Source organism: Pinus tabuliformis, chromosome X, assembly GCF_031772625.1.
Source record: "Pinus tabuliformis cultivar Carrire ecotype Pingquan chromosome X, CPIR1, whole genome shotgun sequence".
In the NCBI taxonomy this organism is placed as follows: Eukaryota; Viridiplantae; Streptophyta; class Pinopsida; order Pinales; family Pinaceae; genus Pinus; species Pinus tabuliformis.
In genome coordinates, this window is record NC_142308.1 from 1,664,147,859 (window position 1) to 1,664,174,624 (window position 26,766).

At 40.6% G+C, this 26,766-nt stretch overlaps 1 pseudogene; it reads right to left on the reverse strand.

Annotated features, from left to right (window-relative positions):
- Positions 1 to 1,145: 1,145 nt before the first annotated feature.
- Positions 1,146 to 26,766, reverse strand: part of LOC149146392 (importin subunit alpha-9-like) — a 119,167-nt pseudogene continuing 93,546 nt past the window's right edge.

Below are 26,766 nucleotides of genomic sequence, written 5' to 3' on the forward strand. Positions count from 1 at the left end.
GTGTTTTCTCCAACTCTCTTGATAGATTTGTGTGTGCTTGAAAGTTTTGGGTTATTAGAGATAAAGATTATTTTCGTTTATTTGATGTTTGAGAAAATATGGAATTTGGTTTGTTGAATACATTTTCATTACATTATAGTGAAATTGGTTGCTTTAGAAAAATTGGAAAATTTGTGACTTTTTTGCATTTCATTTCTAAAAAATCAAAGAAACTCTTTCTTTTCTCTAAATAGGATTTTCATCGAATTTGTATTTTTTAGTGCATTAAGATTTCGAGTAGTGTCATAACATCATAAGTTTCACCTTCATCACCCATTGAGTAAAGAACAATTTAATAATATAGCCCTAATTAAAACTCATCTAGAATTTTACATTTTTTAGGGGTTTTATAACCCATAAAGTTCACTTTAAATGTGTGTTGCCTACTTCATTTGGCCTCAACCCAACCATCAAATAGTGAATAGTGAATTTAGGAGTCACTTTAGGCAGACCTGCGCACTAGCGCAGCTATCTTCGCGTGCGAGCGCAGCTGTCTTCGCGTTATTGCGGACCCTGTGACACTTCGTTGCTTCGCACAGTCTTGAAATTGCGCAGTTCCGGAGCAGTGTAGTTTATAGTCTGGCGCCTCCTTTCACCTGCGTGGAGCACTAAGTGTTAATTTTAGGTATGTTTTATGCTAGAGCAATTTATTTCAATTTCACAATTATCTCAATATCTTTTCGAGATTAGCACTCACATTAGTAAAGTGTAGATAGAACATAAATATAAAATGCAAAAGACAAGCCAAGACAAGAGGACACAAGATGTGGTGCTAGCCATGGACAAACCCCATAATGTGGGGAAACCCTTGATCAATTCTTCTTTTATGTTCTTGAGAGTTCAGCAAAGAAAGAGAGAGAGATAGTACATTTACAATAGAAGTCAACACTTTGACTTATATAGATAAGAGCATAGATCATCTCTAAGAAGATGATAAATTGGATTAGTTGAAGACATGCTCCTTCAACTAATTCTCCAAGGTGACTCCTTCACCTATCGTTGTGTTGCATTTCGTCATCATGGTGCACCTCACCGCACTGCATCGTGCTGCACCCATCATCACTATACTGCATCTCACCATGCCTCATTAATCATGATTGTACCCATCAATGTACTGCATTATGTGACTTTTTCGATAGTTCCAGCTTTTCGAGCTTTTCTGACTTTTCCGGCTTTTCCGGCATGTCTGTCTTTTCCGGCAGTTCCCACCTTTCCAGCAGTTTCAACTTTTCTAGCGTTTCTAGCAGTTCTGACATTTCCGACTTTTCCGGCAGTTCTGGTTTTTCGTGCAGTTCTCGCTTTTCCGGATTTTTTGGCAGTTTCGGCTTTTCTAGCAATTCTGGCTCTTCCGACTTTTCCAGCTTTTCTGGCCTTTCTGGCTTTTCTCGCTTTTCGAGCTTTTCTAGCTTTTCTGGCTTTTCTCGCAGTTCTAGATTTCCCAACAGTTCCGGCTTTTTGAGCAACGTAGAGCTTATTCTCCCATGACTGCATTTAGATCTAGGGCAACGTATACCCTAGGGCACCCCCTCTAACTCTCATCTTCATCAAACCCAAAACAGGAGAAGTGAGATCACAAGAGTGAGTGTGTGTGAGACAAATGACTTCAAGTCCTCGTTTATTTATACTAAACGTAGAGGTTGAATAGACATGACTGTTGGGCTTCTGAGCGTACATAAGTTGTTGGCCAACTTGTCAATTTGTCCATAATCAAAATAAATTCATATCTTCATAAATACTTATCGGAATGAGATGATCTTTAGATAAATCCTACACCTCTCGATGAGAGGGATCCAACAAAAAATATCAGCTACCATAAATAAGATGACCCACATGGACTTTAGCCATAGTTTCCAATTTTAACACTCCCTCTCAACTAGGGAGAACTCCATCTACTAATCCATATGTCTTGTTGTACTATCTCTGCTATCACTGCCCTGCATTGCTTTGCCGAGTACTGCTTGCTCTGCTCTGCTCAGCTTAGCACTGCTCATCTCTACTCGCTCTACTTTGCTTTGCTGACTCTATTCTACTTTGCTCAACTCTGCTGGATCTGCTCTGCTCTGCTAGCTCTGCTCGCTGTGCTCTACTTTGCTTAGCTCTGGTGGCTTTTCAGAGCTCTACTCAGCTCTACTCGCTCTGCTGAACTATGAAGAAGAAGAACTCATTGAGAATGTCTCATACCATTCTCCACTTACTCGAAGTCAGTCTCACAGTGTGTACCACTCATCGCAGACCAGTCTTAACCGACCCAAAGTCAGCGTCATAGTGAATACCACTCCTACCACTGGTCCCAGACCAGTCCTCCACTGACCCAAAGTCAGTCTCAGAGTATGTACCACTAGTCCCAGACGAGTCTCAACTGACCTGAAGTCAACGTCATAGTAGGTACAACTCCTACCACTAGTCCCACACCATTCCTCCACTAACTCGAAGTGAGTCTCAGAGTATGCACCACTCGTCGCACACCAGTCTCAACCGACCCAAAGTTAGCATCATAGTAGCTACAACTCCTACCACTAGTCCCAAACTAGTATCATTGATCCTATTAGCTGTGAGGTGCAGCACTTCTAGTTAGAAGACTAAAGGAAGGATGGTCTCCTTTATTGTCCTCGAAAGGGCCCCCACACGAGCCATCACTCCACTCTTCCCCACTCTGCCGTTTACATTCTATCCCTCTCATATCTTAACCCAACCATCATTTCATAACAAGACCCTCTTCCACCTTAGCCTTAATTAAATTAACCCAAGAACCCCCTAAAGGCTTACCTTTCCATCCATACATGCCCTCTGCACATTTCTCGAGGACATCCCGTACCTTTGTATTCCCTCTGCCATTGATCTCTCCTGACAATCTAACGGCTTGCATTTCACCTGATCGGTAAGACATGCTCGATCAATCTCTGCTGTTAGATCACTCCCACCAGATCTAACGGCTGTCGCTCATATCGTGCAAGAAATTAGCGAGAGGAATACCCACCCGATAAAGGTGGTTTCTCTCTCTCCTCCTCTGCTACGTGGCATGCAATGAGTGGCATCGGGCAAACTCCACCCTATACCACTTACCACCCGATAAGTGCCCGAGAAAAATTGTAACCACCCAAACCAAACCACCCCCTGGGCGCTATTGTCTGAGCACCTCCTCCGGCCGATAGACATTCGATCTGTCCACTGAGATCCAACGACTCAGACTTTTCCACTCCCACCATGATTGCAAGCCCCATGCAATTGATCCCCTTTGTCCATTTCTCCCGATCCAATGGTTCTCATCCATGTCTACTCCTACTTGTCCTCTGCCATCGTGCCATTACGCTATTCTTCCTCATTTGCATGTCCAGCCGCCCATGCACCTCATACTCTACTTCATGTCAGTTACGTGAGGATGAAGGTGGATTGACTCTGTTAGTATTGTGATAGTTGGGCAGCTGAACTAAATTAATTGAAAGTATGGCCGAAAGAGAAAGGACACAACACGATACAAACAAACAAAATTAAACAAGCATGGAGCCTCACTAGCGCAATCAAGCGAGCCACATAACAGTGCAACCTTGTACTAGAGTTAATTACCATTTTCGTGATGGAAGAAGAATTCTGTCCTTGTATGCAATGAGGCAGTTAAATATAGTAGAAATAGATTAAGACATCTCAAGCCTTAAAAGCTTGAGAGAATTGTAAAGAGCTATAAATAGCTGAAAGTGATATGTAATTGAGGTTCAACTTCTCGAGACTATAGAAACTCTACTACTCAAGCTTCTCATCTTCACTCGCAGTAATACAAGCTTCCTTTGTTGTTACATGTTCAATGTCCATTCCCTTCGGTTCTTAACTTGCACTTGGATAGGTTTATTCATGTTTTATGCTATGTCTAATGCTAGATATCTGTCATCTTATCTCTACATTAGTAAATTGGATTTTCTATTGAATAGGTCATCTATGTTACTTCTGTATCTAATGCTAGATAATTGTCATCTTATATCTACGTTGATAGATTAGATTTGCAAGCTTCATTCACTTGCTGCAGCTTTCCATCATATGTTATGTATGCATTTTCCAGTGTGGCTAGTATTCTCCATTCATTCACTTAATCTGAAAAAATATTAAGCATTAGTGGTCTAAATCCTTGTAGGTTGAGGGTGTTTATGCATGTCTGGAGTGAAAACAGAATTGAAGTGGTTATCCGGCTTGAACCAAACCATCATCCATTGCAATACTTCCTAGAACAATATTGAAGATTATAGGTTACGAGGCATCTCTCAGCTACAACCTAGGAGAGTTTCCTGGAGCGATAACAAATCCCAGATCAATGAATGTCATCGTAGCATAGGGATTACAGTAGATAGAGTGATGTGTCCATCGGTACTACTATGGTCCCTATCCTCATTTCCCTACTCATTGATTAGATGAGAGGTACTTCCCATGAGTCCCAGACTGCATGGGTAAGATGCCTCGACAAGAGAACTTAATCAATCCTATCCTCACAGGAGAACTAATCATCCCTCTACACAATCGCCATGGATAACACATCATCCAGGCCTCACAGGAGAGCTAATCATCCTACTACATAATCATCATGGAGAGCACATCATCCAAACCTCACAGGAGAACTAATCATCCTGCTACATAGTCTTCATGGAGAACACATCATCCAGACCTCATAGGAGAACTAATCATCCTGGTACACAATCATCATAGGAGAACTAATCATCCCGCTACACAGGAGAGCGAATCATCCTGTCCCACAAGAAAGCGAATCATCTTGTCCCACAAGAGAGCGAATCATCTTGTTCACAGGAGAGTAAATCATCTTGTCCACAGGAGAGCGAATCATCATGTCCCACAAGAGAGAGAATCATGTTGTCCCAGTGCGCACCACCAAGGAAGGGTGAGTCACCCTATGGTCGTATGTTGCTCTAGTAAGAACCGCAATCCCTTAGAGCTCCCAGAACTCAATGTATGCAACATGCAGAACCATTGTACAAGGGTCTCTTGATGACTCCAAGTTGTTTGGGAAAATCACAGATTTGATCTTTCCCCCAGGGCTTAGACGAAGTATAGCGACCCGTACATCATTTCATAGCGATGGAGCTTCCTTGCTCATAGACTTACCATATCCCAAATAAGGTATTATTTGATGTCTATCTCCTGGAGCAATCATCTTATACAGGATTCCTCAATAGTCGAATCCCACCTTTGGTTGTTATAGAGAATCACAATGGTATTCATCATGTGTACAAACAGCTCACTGAAGAACTTCCCCAACCAGGGAGCTTCATACGAGATCATACTCATAGTTATGTATCCGGTCTCGGTGGTGCTTATAACAACCAAATTTTGCTTCCTGATCTCCCATGATATCGAAGCAGAATCCAAAGAGAACTAGCATTGAGAAGTGCTCTAGTGTTCCTCCACACTGCTTGCCGAGTTAGCATTCGAATAATCATGAAGTTTCATATTTCCGGCAGTGTATCTCAATTTCATGAGAGATTGTGCCCCGAAGATATCTCAGAAGATTCTTTGCACCAGTCTAGTGAGGCTCAACTAAATATGAGCTCACCATGCTAACTGCAAAACATATCTCGGGATGGAAGTTCACCAAGAACATCAACACGAATGAGTTTATGAGACTCAAAGTCATTTCCCAAATATGGTCTGACATCACTATGTATAACTTCTGAAAGATAAGATCCTTGAGGTAGTCACAGGCTTGTAGTTTATCATTTCACAACCGGAATCCAACTCTCTCTTACTTCTGTAAATGAAAGGGTCTGCACCTGTCAGAAATAGGTCATCCTCATAAGGTGTCGATATGAGAGGTCTATCATCCACAAACTTTGGGTAATGGTTTGGATCAGTTTCACTCTTAGTGAATCTCAACTTCATCAGACAACTATCAATCCTCTCATACTATGCCCGAGGTGTTTTGCTTCAAGCCATAGAGGGAATTCTTCCACTTGTATGCATGAGATTCCCGATCATGAATATCAAACCCCTCAGGTTGTTCCAAACCTGTGGACCTACTATATGAGGGGAATGGTCCCCTTGTAAGATTTTCCTTTGGTACATCTCAAACATGTACTTTCATGCTCTTTTTCAATTCAAGCATCCCTGTCACAATCTGACTCACAGACCTTCGGTGCTACGTGTCAATGGACATGGTCCCCAGTCTACTTCCTGCAACTTGAAAAAACCCTGAACACAAAAACATCTTTGAAAATTCTATTTTCAAACACTTACCTCTCCATCGATGAGTGCCACCTTGAAACCTTTGACTTCCATTGCTGAAATGGACACCAGGTTCTTCTTGCAATGAGGTACATAAAAGAGATTCTATAAATGAATTGAGCTACCCTTATTCAATTGAGGGATAACATTCCCTACACCCTTTCTATGATAGGTGACATTGGCTCTAAGTATAATCCCACAATTGTTTCCATCTCTACCAAATTAGAGAGTGCACCCATATATCCGATGAGGTGCCTTGAAGTACTACAATCAATAAGGCATATTCCCAAATAATCTGAAGGAGAGGGCCAATACAAGTTAACGCTTCTTTATCTTATTAGAAACAACATTTGATTCTTCATACATGGGGTCCTTGCTTTCTTTGAAGAGTTGACCATTTCCTTGATGAGCTGCATTACTTGTCATTCCTTTGAAGATGTCCCTGGAATGATCGTTATCTTCATCAAGTAATCCGAATTGGATCCATGAAGAATAATCGAAAGAACCATGGCTGTACCAGGTCGGGACAGACTTCAAATAATTGAGAGCAGCAATCAAAAACAACTCTAAAACAGTGGCAATTAGTAGCCAGCGTGGAACGATGAGGACCTCGGTCAAAGCGCGTTGACCGATGCCCATGGAGACTGTGCGGGAGGTGAAACTAGCCCGTGGGGAGCCCAAATTGGAAAATGGAGGGATTTTTTGATGCGCGATTAGTGCTTAGCACTAATCGCGCATCATTGGATGAAATTCCTCGAGCTAGGAAAACTCGGAAAACCGTAGGATAAAAGGCTAAGAGCGAAAGGCGAGGCCTGCTCCAAAACTGGCGGTATTGATCAAAGGCATCCATGGGTGGTAAGCAGTTTTGGTGAAAGTGGAGTGATTCCACTCAGCGCTCGACGCGTGGCAAGTGAAGGAGAGATAAAACCACCGCTCATCATGCGCTAACAAATGAGCAAGTCGACCGTGTGAAATGAGCGGATGGCATTGGATTTTGGGGATCAAAATCTAACCGTTGATATCGTGCCCGACGGTAAGACCGGATTTAACGAGGGAATAAGCCATGATTTAGAAGAATCTAAGATTCATTTTGACCACCAAGATAATGAAAGACTCATTCCACGAAGTAACTGAAGAATCAAACTGACGAAGCAGGCTAATGTAGTTTGCAGGAGGACAAGTGGCCACTCCCTGTGAGCTCAATGATGACACCGAAACAGGGAACTCCAAGTGAAGCTGTAGCAGGTGAATCGATGGAAGGGAAGAGGAATTGAACCACCATGAACCCGAATGGCTTTAAAGCCATGAAGAGAGAACAGAAAGGATAGGGAGAGGAACACGAAAGAAAGAAGACAGAGAAGAGAAGAACTAGTGAAGCAAAACGTAGAAAGAAGACAGAGGGCCGAGGTAACCAAAGGCAGTGTCGAGCACTAGAGAGCTTGAGAGATTCAAGCCATCCCCGAGAGGATCTGGCAGACCAGAAAGGTCAAAGAGCTAGCAAGGAAAAGAGTCTATGTACTCTAGTGGCTTAGGGAATCCAAGAACCACCCTGCCAAGCTAATCTGTTTCAGGAGACTCATATTGAGCTCCTTCATTGTAATTCTCTACTTCAAGACACAATAAAGGAAGGTCACCACTGAGAGCTAGACTAGAGATGTAGCCCTGGAGGATAGGGTGAACTCCTTATTAATTTCTTGTGCCCTTGTATTTTCTTACTGTGTTTCTTTGTTGTTTTCCATTTCAAGTGTCTGTGTATTTACAATCTGATCGATCCATTGCCTAAATAACATAGACACATACACCAGCACATGAGTCTATAGTACCTTCATTTAACAAATCTTTAACTGAGGTCACTCGTAGGGTGATTATCAGATCAAGTGGTATTAGAGCTTTAGCTTGTAAGGTTAGACAAGCTTGTGTTGGTTTAGCTATTAAATGCTCTCTAGATCCAAGCTCAAATTAGGAGAAGCAGAGTTGGTCGAAATTAATCCTGAGATTGGGAGAGTCTATCCTCAGAAGACAATGTCAAAGGAAGGTTCTGTGGGGCCAAACCCTCAATTCATAGAAAGTTTCCTAGCTACAAAGTCTATGGTAGAAGAAATTTATAGGGACTTTAGAAAGCATAAGGATGAGGATTCATCAAGTTGTAAACAAGACAAAGAAGAAGATGAGTCTCATTCCCATGACCACTCAAAAGGAAAAGGGAAAGAGGAAAACTTTCTCACACCTCCTAATAGCCATGTGCATAATAAGTTCAAGCATCTTTGATCAAGCTAGATGTTAAATTTAATTTTCCTATATATGATGGAGAGCTAAATGCTGAAAAGTTGGACAATAGGATTAGACAAATTGATGTGTATTGCAGAGTACAGAACATCGATTCAGACAAGAGAAAAATTCAGCTGGCAAGCCTATGCCTAGGAGGCATTGCCTTGGCTTGGTGGGAAGGCAGAACCCAAGCTGACATGAAAATACATGGTAAGACTATCTCTATCTCGGGTGACTTTGTTTCTGCAATCAAGAAGCAGTTCTATCCATTGGCCTACATGCAACAAGCCATGATGAGTTGGAAAACTCTTTGGCAATTGAAAGGGGAAAGTGTGCAAGGGTACACTCAAGAATTTAGAAACAGAGCATTGGTTATAGGGATCTCATTAGACTCACCAGAGACTCTTTTGAAGTACACTGGTGGTCTACACAACTACATGAGGCATACCATCCTCATGTTTAATCCAACTAGTATAGATGAGGTATCTGTGCAAACTACTCATGTAGAAGCTAGAGGAAAGAATGGAAATACAAAATTTGCGGGACCATCCCAACCCACTATATGCAAGAGAAAGGAGAAAAGAAAGCAGAAGTGGAAAGCAAGGAAGGCGAACACTGCAAAGAAAAGAAAAGCTTCATGCACTCACTATAAAAAGGAGGGGCATGATGATGAGCATTGTTGGATTCTGTATCCAGAGCTGAGACCTAATAAGTCTGAGGGCAAGAAGAAGAAGACTGCTGCAGCTATTCAGAAAGATTTTGGGTCACACTCGTGAGATGAAACGATCATTGCAGCCACAGGTATAAAAGGTAAGAATTCTGAAGCATCTACGAGTAATTCTACTCAAACTATTATTGATGAGAGAAGAAGACATGAGCTTTTCCATATTCGAGTTGTTTCCAAACATCAAAAGATTGATACTTTGTTTGATAGTGGCTCACAAGTAAATTTGATTTCTGAAGTAATTGTAAAGAAATTGGGATTAGCAACTACACTTCACAAGAAACCATACCCATTAGGATGGTTGAATGATAGAGCACAACTACAAGTGACTAGACAGTGCAAACTCAAGTTTTCTTTTGGATCAACATTTGTAGATGAGGTTGAGTTAGACATAATTCTTTTGGATATGTGTGGAATTTTTTTAGGAAGTCCTTACTTGTATGATAGAAAATCCATTTTCTATAGAGCTGAGAACAAGTATCTACTTGTTAAAGATGGAATCAAATACTTTGTAAGAGATCATAAGCTCAAGAATAATTATACTCTCATAAACTCAAGGCAGATAAAATAATGATAAATTCATGCAAAAAATTCTTACTAATGGTTGTAAAAGAAAAGAAACCTAATCAAACCAATGTATTTGAGGGTTGTAATGCTAAGTAGCAAGCTGATATAGAAAAGATTGTTTCAAAGTACGGTTTCCTGTTTCAAGAACCTAAAGGTCTGCCACCCAAAAAGGAAGCAGTACATGATATTATTTTGCAGCAAGATGTTCCATTGCCTAACATTGGAATGTATAGGTTGTCTGCTTTAGAGAATGCTGAAATCAAGAAGCAACTACAGAAGTTGTTTGCAAAGGTGTTTATCAGGCCTAGCACACCACCATGTGGGTCACCAATTGTCTTTGTGAGAAATAAAGATGGCTCGTGGAGAATGTGCATTGATTACCGAGCACTAAATAAGATAACAATAAAAAATTGTTATCCCCTTCCTTGCATAGATGATATTTTAGAACAATTCAAGGAAGCTATTTATTTCACCAAGCTGGACTTGCATAGTGGATACCATCAGGTTAGAGTTGCAGACCAAGATGCATGGAAGGCTGCTTTCAAAACAAACCAGGGATTGTATGAGTGGCTGGTTATGCCTTTTGGATTAACCAATGCCCCTGCTACTTTCATGAGATTAATGAATGATGCACTCAGGCCTTTTCTTGATGATTTCATTATTGTGTATCTGGATGACATTTTGATTTTTAGTAAAACGTTGGAGGGACACTTAAAGCATGTTAAGCAGACATTAGATGTTTTGAAAAGAGAAAAATTTATGTTAAACTCTCAAAATGTGAATTTGGCAAAACATCTCTAAATTATTTGGGTCATATAGTAGGGGGTGGTGAATTGAAAATAGATCCCTCTAAAGTGGCAGTCATTGTAAACTAGCCTAAACCCAAGTCTGCTACAAAAGCGATAATCTTCTTAGGAGTAGCACAATATTGGAGGAAGTTCATTTCTAACATTTCCTCAATTGCAGCTCCCTTACATGCTTTAACAAGATTGAACTAGGTGTTTCAGTGGGGAGGCAAACATCAGAAAGCCTTCGACACCTTGAAAGGAAAGATTAGTACATCACCTGTACTAGCACTGCCTGATCTACAAAGACCATTTCAGATCCAAACAGATGCTAGTGACTATGCCATGGAGCAGTGTTGACACATCACGGTAAAACCATATGTTATCATTCTGAGACTTTTAATCCTGCAGTAGTTAAATATCCTACATATGATAAAGAATTGTATGCATTAGTTCAGAGTGTGAAAAAGTGGAAACATTACTTAATGGGCAAAGAGACAGTAATACATACTGATCATCAACCACTTCACTATCTACACTCCCAAACTAAGTTGCAGCAATCAAGACATTACAGGTGGATGGGTTTTCTACAACAGTTTCATTTAGTCATCATATATAAAAAGGGCATACATAACAAAGTTGCAGACATGTTATCTAGACCCATTATAAATGCATCTACTATACTTAAGCATAATTTTGTACTATATGAAAGTTACATTGAACAATATGCTCAAGATATAGACTTTAAAGATGTATATGCAACTTTTAGTCAAGGCAAAAGGGTAGAAGAATTAGATTATCATGTGAAGGACTGACTCTTATATCAATTTGGGAAACTCTGCATTCCAAAAACAGAGAGAGTAAAGATAATGAGAGAGGCACATACTTCTATGATATCAGGTCACTTTGGGGTAAGTAAAACAGTTGCACAACTGCAAAGATTTTGTTATTCACAAAAAATGAGTGAGACAGTTTCTAGATATGTAAGAGGGTGTACTATGTGTGCTAAAAGCAAGCCCAACAATAGAAAACTAGGCCTGTACACTCCATTACCAGTTCCTTCTCACCCTTGGGAAAGTGTTTCCATGGATTTTGTTGGGGGACTGCCTAAGTCTAGAAAAGGTCATGATTATTTGTATGTGGTTGTGGACAGGTTCAGTAAAATGTGCATTTTGATACCTTGTAATAAGAAAATTACAGCTGAACAAACTGCCAAACTATTCTTTGAACATGTATGGGTTCATTTTGGGTTACCCACTTCTATTGTATCTGATCAAGACACCCAATTTGTGCGAAAGTTTTGGTCAAGTCTGTGGGAGATGATGGACACCCAACTGAAGAAAAGAACAAATTTTCATCCACAAATTGATGGCTAGACAGAAGTAGTTAACAGGACATTGATCCAGTTATTCAGAGGATATTGCAGCAAAAATCCTAATCTTTAGGATGAACATTTGTGTTATGTGAAACATGCTTACAATAGAGAAAAACACTCATCTACACAAAGATCTCCTTTTGAAACCTGTTTTGGTTTCACACCAAGGTCTCCTTTGGATTTTGTCTTTGGTAAAGATACCACAGTTGATGGACATAGTGATGTGGACAAGGAAACTAGGTTCGTTGAATAGATCCAGGAGATCTATGAGGCACTGGAGGAACAACTGTAAAAGAGACAAGCCAGATACAAGGCTAGGCATGACAAGCATTGGATGGAGCATAGTTTTCAAGTTGGAGACCAGGTCTGGTTGTATATCAGCAAGGACAGGATGCAAGGTGAAGGTAAAAAGCTAAAGCCTATCAGGTATGGACCCTTCAAGGTACTTGAGAAGATTGGTGAAAATGATTTTCGCCTTGATCTACCAGCTTACATGCACATCAACTCAGTCATAAATGTAGATTGATTGAGATTGTTTGAACCTTCAATGATTGAGGATCCTGAGGAGCAAAGTAAATTGCCTTCTATTGATGACCTGCTACCTGAATATCTGAATGAATTGTAGGAAGACACTGTCTTGGAGAGGAAAGTGAGGACAACGCACAGAGGAGATGTTGAGTACCTTAGAATTGGACTCAAAGGTTCAAAGCCGAGCAATGAAAAGTGGATTAAGATTGGGCAAGTGAGACAACAGTACCCTCACTTAATCGATGCTTGAAAACCAACTTTTGGTGGTCCAAAAGCTTTTAAGTGGGAAGGCCATGATCCAAATTGGATCCATGAAGAATAATCGAAAGAACTGTGGCTGTACCAGGTCGGGACAGACTTCAAAGAATTGAGAGCAACAATCAAAAAAACCTCTAAAACAGTGGCAGTTAGCAGCCAACGTGGAACGATGAGGACCTCCGTCAAAGCGTGTTGACCGAGGCCCATGGGGATTGCACAGGAGGTGAAACTAGCCCTTGGGGAGCCTGGATCAGAAAACAGAGGGAGTTTTTGATGCGTGATTAGCGACATTAATTGTGCATCACTGGGCAGAAACCCTCGAAATGGAGAAGCCTTGAGCACTCGGTCACGTGGGAGCCGGCAAAACCATGGGATAAAAGGCTAAGAGCTAAAGGCGGGACCTGCTCCAAAACTAGTGGTATTGATTGAAGGCATCCATGGGCGGTAAGGAGTTTTGGTGAAAGCAGAGTGATTCCACTCAGCGCCCGATGCGTGGCAAGTGGACGAGAGAGAAAACTACCACTCATTGCATGCTAATGGATGAGCAAGTCCACCACGTGAAATGAGCGGATGGCGTTGGATCTGAGAGATCCAGATCTGAAGGTTGATATTGCGCCCGACAGTAAGACCAGATTTAACGAGGGAATAAGCCACAATTTAGAAGAATCTTAGGTCTGTTTTGACTACCAAGATGGAGGAAGACTCATTCCACGACATAACCGACGAATCGAACCAATGAAGCAAGATGGTGTAGTTTGTAGGAGGACAAGTGGCCACTCGCTATGAGCTCAATGATGACGCCAACACAGGGAACTGCAAGCGAAGCTGTAGAAGGCGAATCGACGGAGGGGAAGAGGAATCGAACCACCATGAGCCTGAATGGCTTTAAAGCCATGAATAGAGAATATAAAGGACAAGGAGAGGAACACCAATGAAAGAAGACAGAGAAAAGAAGAACCAGTGAATCAAAAAGCAGAAAGAAGATAGAGGGCCGAGCTGACGAAAGGCAGTGTCAAGCACCAGGGAGCTTGAGTGATTCAAGCCGTTCCTGAGAGGATCTGTTAGACCAGAGAGGTCAAAGAGCTAGCAAGGAAAAGAGTCTGTGTACTCTAGTGGCTTGGGGAATCCAAGAACCACCCTACCAAGCCAATTTGTTTTAGGAGACTCATATTGAGCTTCTTCATTGTAATTCTCTGCTTCAAGACACAATAAAAGAAGGTCACCACTGAGAGCTAGACCGTAGCCCTGGAGGATAGGGTGAACTCCTTATTAATTTCTTGTGTTCTTGTATTTTCTTGCTATGTTTCTCTGCTATTTTCCATTTCAAGTGTCTGTGTATTTGCAATCTGATCGACCCTTTGCCTAAATAACATAGACACATACACCAGCACAAGAGTCTATAATACCTTCATTTAATAAATCTTTAACTAAGGTCACTCGTAGGGTGATTATCAGATCATCAAGAGATGTGTCTCTGCCATTCGGACACTCCTTTGTATAATTGCCAAACTTAGTGAAACTAAGGCATCTGCCTTTCCTTGCACCCTTAGATCCAAACTTCCCAATGAAGTGATCTTTAGGTAGGTCATCAGAAACTTCTGCTGCACCATTCTGATAATATTCTCTACTTCGACTTCACCCTTGGTGAATTTGAAGAGGGATGATGAATCCACTGATCCTTTTTTCCTTTCCCAACTGTGTTTGGTGATTTCTCTTTCACTCTTGCTTGGGCATTGTCTTCACCTCAACTTTGATACCATGTTAGTTTTAGGTATGTTCTATGCTAGAGAAATTTATTTCAATTTTCATAGTTAGCTCAATATCTTTTCCAGATTAGCAATTACATCAACATTAAAGTAAACTGCAAATAGAACATAAATATAAATTGCAGAATACATGCCAAGACAAGAGGACACAAGATGTGGTGCCAGCCAGGGACAAACCCCACAATGTGGGGAAACCCTTAATCAATTATTCTTTTATGTTCTTCAAAGTTCAACAAAGAAAGAGAGAGAGATAGTACATTTATAATAGAAGTCAACACTTTTACTTATCTAGATAAGAGCATAAATAATCTCTAAGAAGATGATACATGAGATCAATTGAAAACATGCTACCTCAACTAATTCTCCGAGGTGACTCCTTCACCTATCGTTGTGTTTTATTTCGTCATCATGTTGCACCTCACCATGCTGCACCATGTTGCACCCATCATCACTATGCTGCATCTCATCACGCTTCATTAATCATGACTGTACCCATCAATGTACTGCATTATGTGACTTTTTCAGTAGTTTTGGCTTTTCCAGCTTTTCCAGCTTTTCTGCCAGTTCCGTATTTTCCGATAGTTTCGAATTTTCCGGCAGTTCTGGCTTTTCCAGCTTTTCTCGCAGTTTTGGCAGTTTTGGCTTTTCTAGCAGTTCCATATTTTCCAGCAGTTCTGGCTTTTCTGGTAGTTCTAGATTTTCTGGCTTTTCCAACAGTTCTGGTTTTTCAGGAAGTTTCAGCATTTTTTACTTTCCGTCTTTTTCGGTAGTTCTAGCTTTTTTGGCCTTTTTGAGTTTTTCAACTTTTCCAACATTTCTGGATTTTTTGGCAGTTTCAACTTTTCTGGCAGTTTCGACTTTTCCTGCTTTTTGAGCAACGTAGAGCTTATTCTCCTGTGACTGCACTTAGATCTAGGGCATGTTATCTAGGGCAGCGTATACCCTAGGGCACTCCCTCTATTTCTCATCTTCATCAAACCCAAAACAGGATGAAGTGAGATGACAAGAGTGAGTGTGTGTGAGACAAATGACTTCACGTCCTCTTTTATTTATACTAAAATGTAGAGGTTGAATAAATATGACTCTTGGGCTTCTGAGCCTACATAAGTTGTTGTCATTGAAATAATTGAAATAAATCCATATCTTCATAAATACTTATCATAATCGGATGGCCTTTAGATCAATCCTACACCTCTTGATGAGAGGGATCTAATAAAAATATCAGCTACCATAAATAAGATGACCCACATAGAGTTTGGCCCTAGTTTCCAATTTTAACACTAAGGTTGTGCTTCTATTGGATAGTCAGATGGTCAGGCCACTTGTTTATGGATTCAAATGACTACCATTCACTTTTCCTGGGAAGGGATCTCCATTCAACTTAACCAACTAGACCGTGCCATTGTCGGTAATATCCTTAATAACATATGGCCTTAGCCAGTGCATCCTGAGTTTCTCTGCAAATTTATCAAACTTGCTGTCATACAACAACACCAAGCCATTCACCTTAAAGGTGCGCAACTTAATATGTTGGTCGTGCCATGCCTTTTCACATTGCTTTTGGACCTGTTGGTGAAATCCAGTCAAAAATATCTGTTCTTCCAGCTCATCCAACTGCACAAGCCTCTCTTCCAGGGCTCCACACTCCACCATATCTATCAATGCTGCTATATGCACACTAGAAATGATGTATTCCATAGGCATCACTGCTTCAACCCCATATACCAGCCTAAAGGGTGTTTGTCCCATTAATTTCTTGTACGTTGTCCAATAAGCCCACAATATTGTAGTTATGCGTAGGTCCCAATCTCTTCGCTGAGTATTGCAAACCTTGGTCAGCGTGGTCTCGAGGACTTTGTTAAATGCCTCCACTATCTTTTTACCCTTTGGGTGATAAGATGTACTCTTATGGTGATACACCTGAAATTCATCCGTTAGTGCACTGATTGTCTTATTCAGGAAGTGCATACCCTCATCTCTCATCAAGATCTTTGGACACCCAAATCACGTCAGTACATGTTCAAATAGAAACTTCGCAGCAGTTCCACTCGTGCAATCCTTCACTGGCTACACTTCTACCCAACGAGTCAAGTACTCCATCGCAGTGATAATGTACCTCGCACCCGTCTTTCCTTGGGGCTGAATAGGTCCCACAAAATATATTTCCTACTTTTAAAAGGGTTGGAATGACATTTGTGGATTCAAAGGCATTTGATCCCTTCACAATGGCCTACCTATCCGCTGACATACATCACACACCTTATAGTATGCTTTTGAATCCTGATGAAGGGTTGGCCACAACAACCTAGCGTGTAAAATCTTCTGTGCAGTTACTCTTCCTGCATAATGTCCTCCTATAGCACCCCCATGAGAATCTACGACGACGCTGCTTCTTTCAAACTCGAGGACATACCTTTGCAGTATTTCATCATTCCCCATCTTGTATAGCTGCCAAGAAATGAAAAAGAAATGTGTCGCATGCACAACTAATTCCTTCTTTTGCTGGTCAGAGTATCCTTCTAACATAGTTCCAGCTGTTAGAAAGTGTATTATATATTCAAAATGTCCATCCGTGATGCGCACGGCAAAGAGCTACGCATCAGGTAATTATTCCTCCAAACTAGTAGGTTCCTTCCCTACCTCCATGTGCAATAGGTGGTCTAGTGCCGCATTCAATCATCTAGGCTTCACAACAACTTCAAAATCGTACTCCTCGAATAATAAGAGGCATCTGCAAATCCCCCCCCCCCACATAGGCTTATTGACCAAGTACTGTAGCATGGAGTACATGTGCATCTCCTTAGGTTGGGGCCTTTCCCCATGGGCTTGCATCCATGTGTGTGGATCATTTTATCCATCATACTTGTCTATAAGTTGCATCTTAGGTTTCCCAAATCGTGATCACATCATTCTCCTACATTCACGTGAATCATCAAAGCTTCCTTTGTGCATACCCCGCCATCTTGCAGGCATCGCCCATAGTACCCAGTCCAAGGCTTAGAAGTGTTGCTTTTCTCGCACCTCTCGTTCAAATGCATCCAAGAAGGTATCTACCTCATTCAAACCATCATAAGTAGGTAGATTCCTTTCTTCTCACGACACATAGCGTAATGACTGGGCCATCATATTGCAATTCAATGTAGTTATTTTATGTAACTGATTCTGCCAATGGTCTATTTCTTCATCAGAATCTGAAGTGCAGGAACTCTCGCGCTCCCATGTAATCCACCTATCCATGGTGGCATTCACCTAGTCATGGTCTCGTGTGCTTATCTTATATATGCAATCTAGATCATCATCCCTCTCATAAACGTGGACTTGTTCTGTATAGCACCATCCTTCAGCAGAATCCAGGGGTATTATTACGCGCAATGATTTCTTCTCAAATATCATCTTTTACTTCTTCATATTGCTTACCCCATTCATTTCAGTAGCCCAGTCAATTCCCAAGAGCGCAGGGTAGGGATTGTTGTCATCAACAATCTTTATTACTTCAAAATATTCTAGTGCGCTAACTCCCTCAATATCCACGGTTACTCTTTACAATCACCCCATGTGTATGATTTTCTATTGATTCACCATCCTTAGCTGAATCGGAGACGATTGCAGTGAAAATCTCCCCATTCGCTCCCATGTCTGTTTCAGTAAAACATTCACATCTCATCCCATATCAAGAATGATTTGATCCATCTCGTATTCTCCAATATGCCTCGTGAGTCTCATTTCACGCCCCATCCTGGTTTTATGCTTTCTAATATTTCAGACTACATGTGGTTCTCCTTGTGCGATCCTAGTATATCTGTGGATGAGTTCTTGTAACCCTTTCACAGCCTTAATGTCATGCAGTAACTTCATATAGGTTTCGAGGAATGTAGTGAGCATAGATGGGTCCATCTCTCACTCAAGCTTATCTTTTGTTCATGAAGTGGAGGCTTCAGTGAACCTCTTCTTAGCTTCCATGGAGGTTTCCTAAGCGTGCTCCAAATCAAACTCAGCCTCTTTGGTCGGGGCTTTGTGAACCTAGGTACTATATTCTGGTTGGTTCCCTTTGTCATCTCCTGTCCCGATTCCACTTCGGAGCACTATATTTATGTTTGGATCTTCCTCGCATGGCTCATACCTCATCATCTGCAGGGTCTGAGTCAGGGGACTTGGTAGCGACCCTTTTACACATATTCTAGCTATCAACGTAGGACAATCTTATGTTTCATGATCAAATAGTGTGCAGTACTTGCACAACAGATGTGTTGGATTAGTTCAATCATAGGCATAATGTCCTGGTCCTCTGCAATTGTAGAAAATCAACTGTCCTCAACCTTTACAAGGTCCTCCTCCACCTCAGCCTTGCCCACACCCCTGAAATCCTATCGGCATCATCCCTACGTTCTGGTCAAGGGGCCATGTTTCGGCCTAAACCCTATAGGTGGGAGTTCTATCCATCATCAATTCATAGCTCCAACAAGTACACTTGTCATGTCCCATCGATCTACAAAAGTTGTAGAATAACTACTGCGGAGTTTGTGTATACTTCTGTAACAAGTGGTAGTTATCCATGGCATGCTCTTTGGCTATTTGAAAGATAGCACACCATAAAGCAGGAGTTGTGCTAGGCTTTGCTTGAGCTTCCGGCCCTAAAGGCATCGGTCCTCCTCCTACAAGGTAATTTGAAAATATTGGGTAGTGGTCTTTGTCATGACACTGACTCTTGCTTTTTACGCACCATACTTCTTTGGGTACCTCTGACCGAACCATCCTATCCTACTTCAAGATTTGCATCTCAAGACACAGGTTCTTCACCTGATGGATCTGTTGAACTCCTAGACTAGGATCCTGCATCGAAGTCTCATGCATTCTCATGGCAATCTCCAGGGCCTATGCCTAAGTTGTTATCTTCTGCTGTGACAACACACATCCTAGGTGTGGTAGTAGCGAAGGCAAAAACCACTCGCGATACTTTCCATATATAAAATTTATGTTGGCTTCATGGATCATACATTTCAGCCTCTCATCTAGTTCCCAAGCCATCTTGCCTGGTATCATCGTGATATCTTTGAATTCAACAATCAATTACGCTTCAGATTTAGGCCTGCTAAATTCCCTATTCAGTGCTAGTTGGATGTTCGCTACTATAGCATTCAGGTTATCGCTAGAGTACTTAATATCCTAGGTTAGCACGTGATCTTGCAGAGCACTAACTAGTGTCTCTTTCTTTATATGGTCATTTGTAACACCTTGAGCTCCCCATATAGCCCTCACAAAGAACCAGAATTGGTTTGGGTCCTCATTTCCCAAGCCTTTGAACAAATGCAACTTCATTGTGTTTGCCATACTTAATCACGGTGGAGGCAGAGGTGTAAGGGTGAAGTTGCAGGTGATGGAGGTGAAGCTGGTGGTGGTGTGGGTGGAGGTGGATTCACGGAAATCCTTGTCTTATCAACTAAATAGCACTTAGAGGAGAGACCTTCGCGATCCCTTCTTCATCCCGTTGTGGAGGTGAAATCAAGGGGCTATGCCCTAGACCCTTATTTCCTTCATTTCTGTAAATTCTTCTGCTTCTCATAGATCTGAACATCATGGTAGCTACATAACCCACTTTTCACACAACAACATTTTAATCCAAGTATTCAAAGATTTTACTTACTTACCTCACAGTCCTTTGGAAAAGAGTCGCTGCCTCGCTATAGCTGATTGAGATGTCAACCACGAACTCAGTAACAAATCCTCTTATAATGCAATCGAGCCAATGATCGACAACATGCACAATCTTATCCTCCGATGCTTCCATCCTTCGCACTAGCTCTGGGGTCCACACAATAGGACCATCAAGTTTCCACCTTCCTTGGCTATCTGCTAGCTTCGTGATCCACTTGTATAGCTTAGTAGGGAAGGACACGAAAAATATTTTGTGGATCTTCGTATATAGTTAGCTGTCTAGCCAGTATTCTTTTAACAGTTGCGGGTTTCTATTTTCTTGTGCCGCAAACTCGTGAATCCTTCTATCCAACCAACCTTCGATTTCTTTCTTATTTTGATTCTAATGTTATGACATCACACATCTCTTATGCAGATTCCGGTCCCGGAAACGGAACCATTTGTTGTCTTGTGGGGGCCTAACCCACGTTCAAAATTAGTTAGCCAAACAAATTCCTACACTACTGGCCCTTTCGGCATCATCCTGTAGAGCGCCGAATGAACTCTCACATGAAGCAGTATGGGGGGCTGTTGGAACCAAGTTTCTACACCCTTAAGATGGTTGTGATATTGGTTTATTCCAATGATACCTACCTTCACATAGGTTGCTTATCCATCTTCTCTACCGTTGAGTACCTTCGCGAACTATTACAATTGGCTTCCGCACAACCCTAACCAATGGTTGAAGTCCTTTCGCGCTGCTAGGGCAGAAAACTGTGATATCTCCCAAACAAAGCTAAGTATCTTACTTGTCTTATTAATAGATCTTATTTAACTTCTCATAAATAGATGTTCTTACTTGCGTTCACTTAGCCAATACAATTATACACATCCGTACATCATATAAGCTTTAGAAGTGAAATTCATACCTAATATAACAGATTCATAAACAGGAAATAAAGACACCTAACTTATAGAATAATTCTCTTTATTGCTAATTCGAGATGATTACAGACTTGACTCGCCCTGCGCCCTCGGCTGTAGGGGTCTGCGCACTCAGCTACAAAGCCTCTACCTATGGTACAACCCAACCTAGACTTCTGCTCCAAAGATATGACTAAATTCTTCATCATTGATTAGTTTTTTTTAACTACTTAGAGATTATCTCTATTTATACAATCCCATGGCTTGTGGATCATGGGTAGATATTCTACAACCGACATTACATTTTCAAAAAAAGGGTAGACAACCTTATGACTCTTTAACAACTATGTGCTCTGTGATTACAAAATATGGAGTCTTTAAATTTGGATTACAAAATTGGAACAAAATATGGGATCTTAGACCCAAAACTACCCTTGGGGGATCCCGCGCCCAATAGAAGTTGAGGAAAACAATAGTTGATCTAAATGGTCAACAAGAAGAGGCTAGCATATTTAATGGAAGGCTAACCATTTAGCTAGATGAAATAGAAGCTCACTGTAAGAGACTACAAGTTGTAGTTGCATCATTGAGACATGACTTAGAAAAGTCAAATAAATAGTTGTCTCAATACCATAAGCTTGAGGAGAGCACAAAGGCTTTGAATCATACACTTGTGAAGTATAGATCTTCTCTCATCAAAGCTAGTTTAGGTTACAAAGAAAGAAAAGCTCCAATGTTGCGAAGGTTGAAGGGTCAACTTCCTAGGTAAAGGAAATTTGAGGTTCCAACAACAACAAATCGAAAGAAGTTGTTGTCTAGCAATGACAAGTGAAGATAGGGCAACAAAAATTGGTAAGAAGAAACAACAAGAAGATCACCGGAAGACAACCAGTAAAGTGTTGATTTGGGGTAGCATCGGATGTGCTCTAGCCATAGAAATTGGTGGAGATGCTAAGCCACATGAGATATCCAATACCCAGAAAGGGTTTGGGCAGATTCTAAACAGTTTGGGATATATTAAAATTTCTAATATTTTTAATGGAGACCCTAAGTCTAAACTTAGGGAAAATAAAATATTAATGCGAATTATTATAAAACTTTTTTAGAATGGTCCGAAAGTCATGGATCAATCCAGATCTAATCTTAGCCATTGATTAGGGACTTAATCTTGGCCATTGATTTGTCAAGAAAAAAAGTATAAGAGGAGGGTTGAGGGTGAGTTGGAGAACACACCGAGAGATCAAGATTTCGACTTTCTCGGGCTCGGTTTGATGAGAAAGTTGAGAGAGTGATTAGATTTGTAGCTAAGGGGTAGCGAATACATAAGCAAAGAGGTAGAGATATCACTGGGAGGATCAACATAGTATCTTGAGAGAGGGACATAGAACCAGCCAAGGGTTCAAGCATAGCCTTCGAAGGCTCACGCAGAGGTAGCCAGGAGCTGTGCAGTGCCTCATAGGGCAAGCGTGAGTGACGTAGAGGGTGAGAGGACTGATCTAGTGCCTCCAAAGGCTGACGTAGGCCAATCCAAATTGACGTTGGGCTAACACTGGGTCAGAAAGAGCTGATGCAGTCCCTAGAGGCTAAGACTGAGTTTTCATGGGGCAGATTGGAGCTGTGGAGCTGCAGAAGTGTTTATCCGGGGTTTCAGCCAGAATATCTACTTCTGAGTAGAGAGGTGCTATTACTGAGTTTTTTCTTTGTTGGGTGAGCCAGATTTGGCACCTAGATTGTATTTTGAAACTTCTTAATAAATCAAATGCTCATATAAATGTGCCAGTTTTCCCTCATTTTGTTTTTCAAGGGACATTAGTCCAAAAACAATGGTCTCACTTGTGTGCTTGTTAATATTTCCCTCAGTTGATGATCTGTAATGTGTTGAGAATGTACTTGTATTTATTTCCAGTATCTACATGGTAAATAACTTGTTAATTAACAAAACAAGTAGGTAGGAATAAATCAGTAAATTGCATGAAGGGTTTCTAACGTGTGAGACTTAGAAATTCCAACAGCAAGAACAAGGTGTAATAAGAGGAAGTAATGCAAACTGCCATGGAAGGCATGTGAGAAACTAGCAGAGATCCTTTCCCATTAAAGGATAAATCTATAAAAGAAAACGTTTCTTCAGTGCTCAAAATCCCTTTTATGGGTATTATTTTTATTGCAATAATTTTGGGCATAAGCCATAGACTATAGATGACATGGAAGAAAATGTGATTCCTTGGCTAGAATCAACCTAACAATGCATAAAGAGGCTAGGAGTATGCACGTTAAAAGTAATAGAAGTCTTGAAAAGAGTGTTGTCAAGAAGAGTAACTGCTCTTCCCCATTATTAAGCCAAATCGAACATGACAACTGTGGCAACTTTGGGCATGAGGCAACAGCTTCATATATGGGGAGAAAAATAATTATTCTGAGCATATGCATGCAAGTGTAATAGCTCGGGATTTGAAGACAAGAATAAATAGTGGAGTAGAGGAATACAAGTTTATCTCTAGTTCTCAATATCAAAAGAGAAAGATGAATAAGAAGAAACCTAGGAAGAATGATCCTCTTACTCTTAAAAAATATGAATTGAAGGAGATTTTTCCTCTAGCCATGTGCAGCCAAGAGAAATCCCAAACACGGGAAAAGAAGAAGCTGAAAAGTACTTCTCCTCCCATGACTTGACCATTGAAGGTTTGGAAGAAGGAGGAAGATGATTTTATGAAGGGGAGTATATCCTTTGTTTTTCTTGAGTAAAGAAGGAGAATGGCCTCAAGGGAGGTCGAATAAGTCAGATGCAAGACGCTAGAAAGAATAGACATAAAGGTGCATCTCCTTATTTAAGGTATGGTCAAGTCTCCTTGCTGATTACAGTAATCTACTTGCTTATTTCAAAAGTATAAACATTGGAAGATAGAGGAGGAGTGAAGCTAGCTAGGTTTGAGGGGGAGTACACAACAACATTTTATGTTGTGTAAATACAATCAGCTATAACATAAGGGTGGAATGACAAGAATCACTCAAACAAGACATGCCCACAAATCAGTTCCCATGTAGATGCTCACGAGAAGTGAGGATAGAGGATGAAGCAACAGTGACAGTGAAAAACAATCTCAAATCATCACTAATGATTCAACAACCATACTATGAGTAATTTTAGTTGGTATCAATTTCTCTTTAATTGGTGAAGAATATCGATTGCAAAAAATAGTATTTAGGCACCAACCATAAGGTGTCAAAAACTAGAGGAATTCAAAGCAGAAGTCATATATGTTTAGCGGGAGCATATCACATATTTCTAGTTTATAGAACAATAACAACTATTAACCCTTGAAGAGAAGTCTATCGAGAAGAATTCACAATAGATGATAGACCCTCGTCATCTATAGTCATTAATTAGATGGGAGAGAAGAAGTATCATGTATCCCTTTTCCATTAATGTTAAAAGGGGAGAGAAAATTATTGGAGAACAAGTTGTGATGGCCCAAGAAGAGGACAGAAATCCATTATTGTCTCATGCAAGCAGATGTGTGGAAGTTTCCAAAGCGGTCTCCTTTCACGGATTAGTTCAGGTAGGCTAGATCTAAGATCATCTAGCCTGCCTCACGCCTCGGATTAAAATTCTCTGCCCTGAAGGTCTTGGAAACATATTGAGAGTTCACAAGGCTGAAAAAATTACAGGGCTCACATATGTTAATGTATCTATGTCCCAAATTGAAGATGTTGGTCGCTTGAAAAAGAAGATTGAGGAATGTCCGTGAGAAGGACACGAACTAAGATCTTTGAAAATTATTCCTATTCAAAAACCTGAAAGAAAAGGGGAAAATAAACAGGTTAGCATGTAAGTGATCTAAAAGAAATAGCTCTTTAGAAAGCTTGTTGCCACCTTCACATTCTTTCAGTTTGTAATTCCACTTTGCTAATAGCTTCACTCTATTTTGCCTATGTAGCTGTAGAGTTCTCCACCTGCGTCAGAGGTGGAGAAGTCCAGAGGGAGGCGCTAAATAGAGTGAAGCTATTATAGACCCGAAGTGTAGCCATTCTCTGGTGTGAAAGATCACCTGCACCATCCCCAATAATGTATTAATTAAATTTAGGAGGAAAACGCATCTCCCTTTATGTATATACTTTCACGATATTCTTCGGTTACTTTATATGAAGGAACACATTTCAAATTTCTATTTCTAATGGTAGGCAAGAAAAGTGAGTCCCTTTTGGGTTATGTCAAAATATCGATCCAGCCAAGTCACAAGGATAAATTTCTTTTGGACATTGAATTTTTCATTGAGGTTCAGGTAAGTTACAAGGATAAAGTTCGTTTCTGATAATTTGTCAATAACCTTCGAATAAGGTTTGAATTATGGAAATAAAGAATATGAAAGAACAACAATAATTTAATTCCATACTGTTAACACCCAGGTTGTTCCCTTTGACTCCTGAGGGAATACGGCTGGGGTAACCACTAACCAAGCTTTGGATTACAGGTTCTAGCCAACCTGTAATCAGAGAGGGCTCTCTCTTTTAGTTTTTAATTTTGTTCTTGAGGATTTTAGGCTAGTTATGAGGTGGGAGTTTTGATTTAAATTTTGGTTGAATGATGTCTTCCAGTAGCTAAGATGAGATCTTCAGAGAGTTTCAGTCCATTGGGCAATGGAGTCTGCGATTATGTGTTGTTTGAGGTATTGAGTAAGATTGCTAAAAATGCAGGGCCATTTAGATATGTCATGTAACAAACTTAAAATTGTGATGATGAAATATGATTAGCCAGTGAAAGGCAACTAAGAGTTTTTCACTAAGCTGGTGATGTGAGAAAGAGATATATCACCCAGGAGCAGATTTGAATTCTTGAATAATAGTCACTGTGAAGTTTTAGTCTGAAGGTGAAGCAATTAAGAATTACACTTTCATAACTAATACTTAGAGGAAAACATTCATAACAACATAGATTGAGTTCAGGGTATTCAATGAACAAGTCCTGAAACTATTCTTTTTCTGTGCTATTAAACTGTGAAATATAGAGCATGAACGTATTATGAAAGAATGGAATACATAACAAAAGGGTTCAAGAAAACTTATTGTGCCATGAAATATACAGGAATCCTGTAGCAGTAAGCCATCACACCACAGCACATCAAACAACTCAGAACTTTGGAAATTCCATCAGGTCCCTGTATTAAAAACTCTGAAATTTACAGCATAGGTTCTTTAGAAGAGAAAATCAACAACCCCTGCAAGCTTATGCGAGGGGAAATATATACAATTAGTTTTTACAAAATATCTGAACGTTGAGTCATTTACTCAATAACTGCGTTCACCAACTTTCAGAATAGTAGATAAGAAAGTTATTGTTGTCTTAAATTTACAATGAATACCCTTCAGTTCTATCAGAAACCTTTTTGACTTTTGGAGGCCACTGAGTCGGTTGAGCGCTCTGCATTAATTCTGAATGACATGCCTTTATGGCTCTGTCGTGCTGTAGTTTTCTCGGCCTTGTCATCCACATCTGTCAGTGTTGCTTTAGTGGCCAAATGGGTTTTCTGAGTTGGCTCAGTCCACTCTTCTCCAGTGATAGTAAATATGTCAACTATCTGAACCTGTTGATTTGTATTTTGATGTAAAAATTTGATGAAGACCTGTTTGTTCACAGCAATGTCTGTATCATGCTGGTCCACCATTCCTGTGTAGGCAACTGATGTC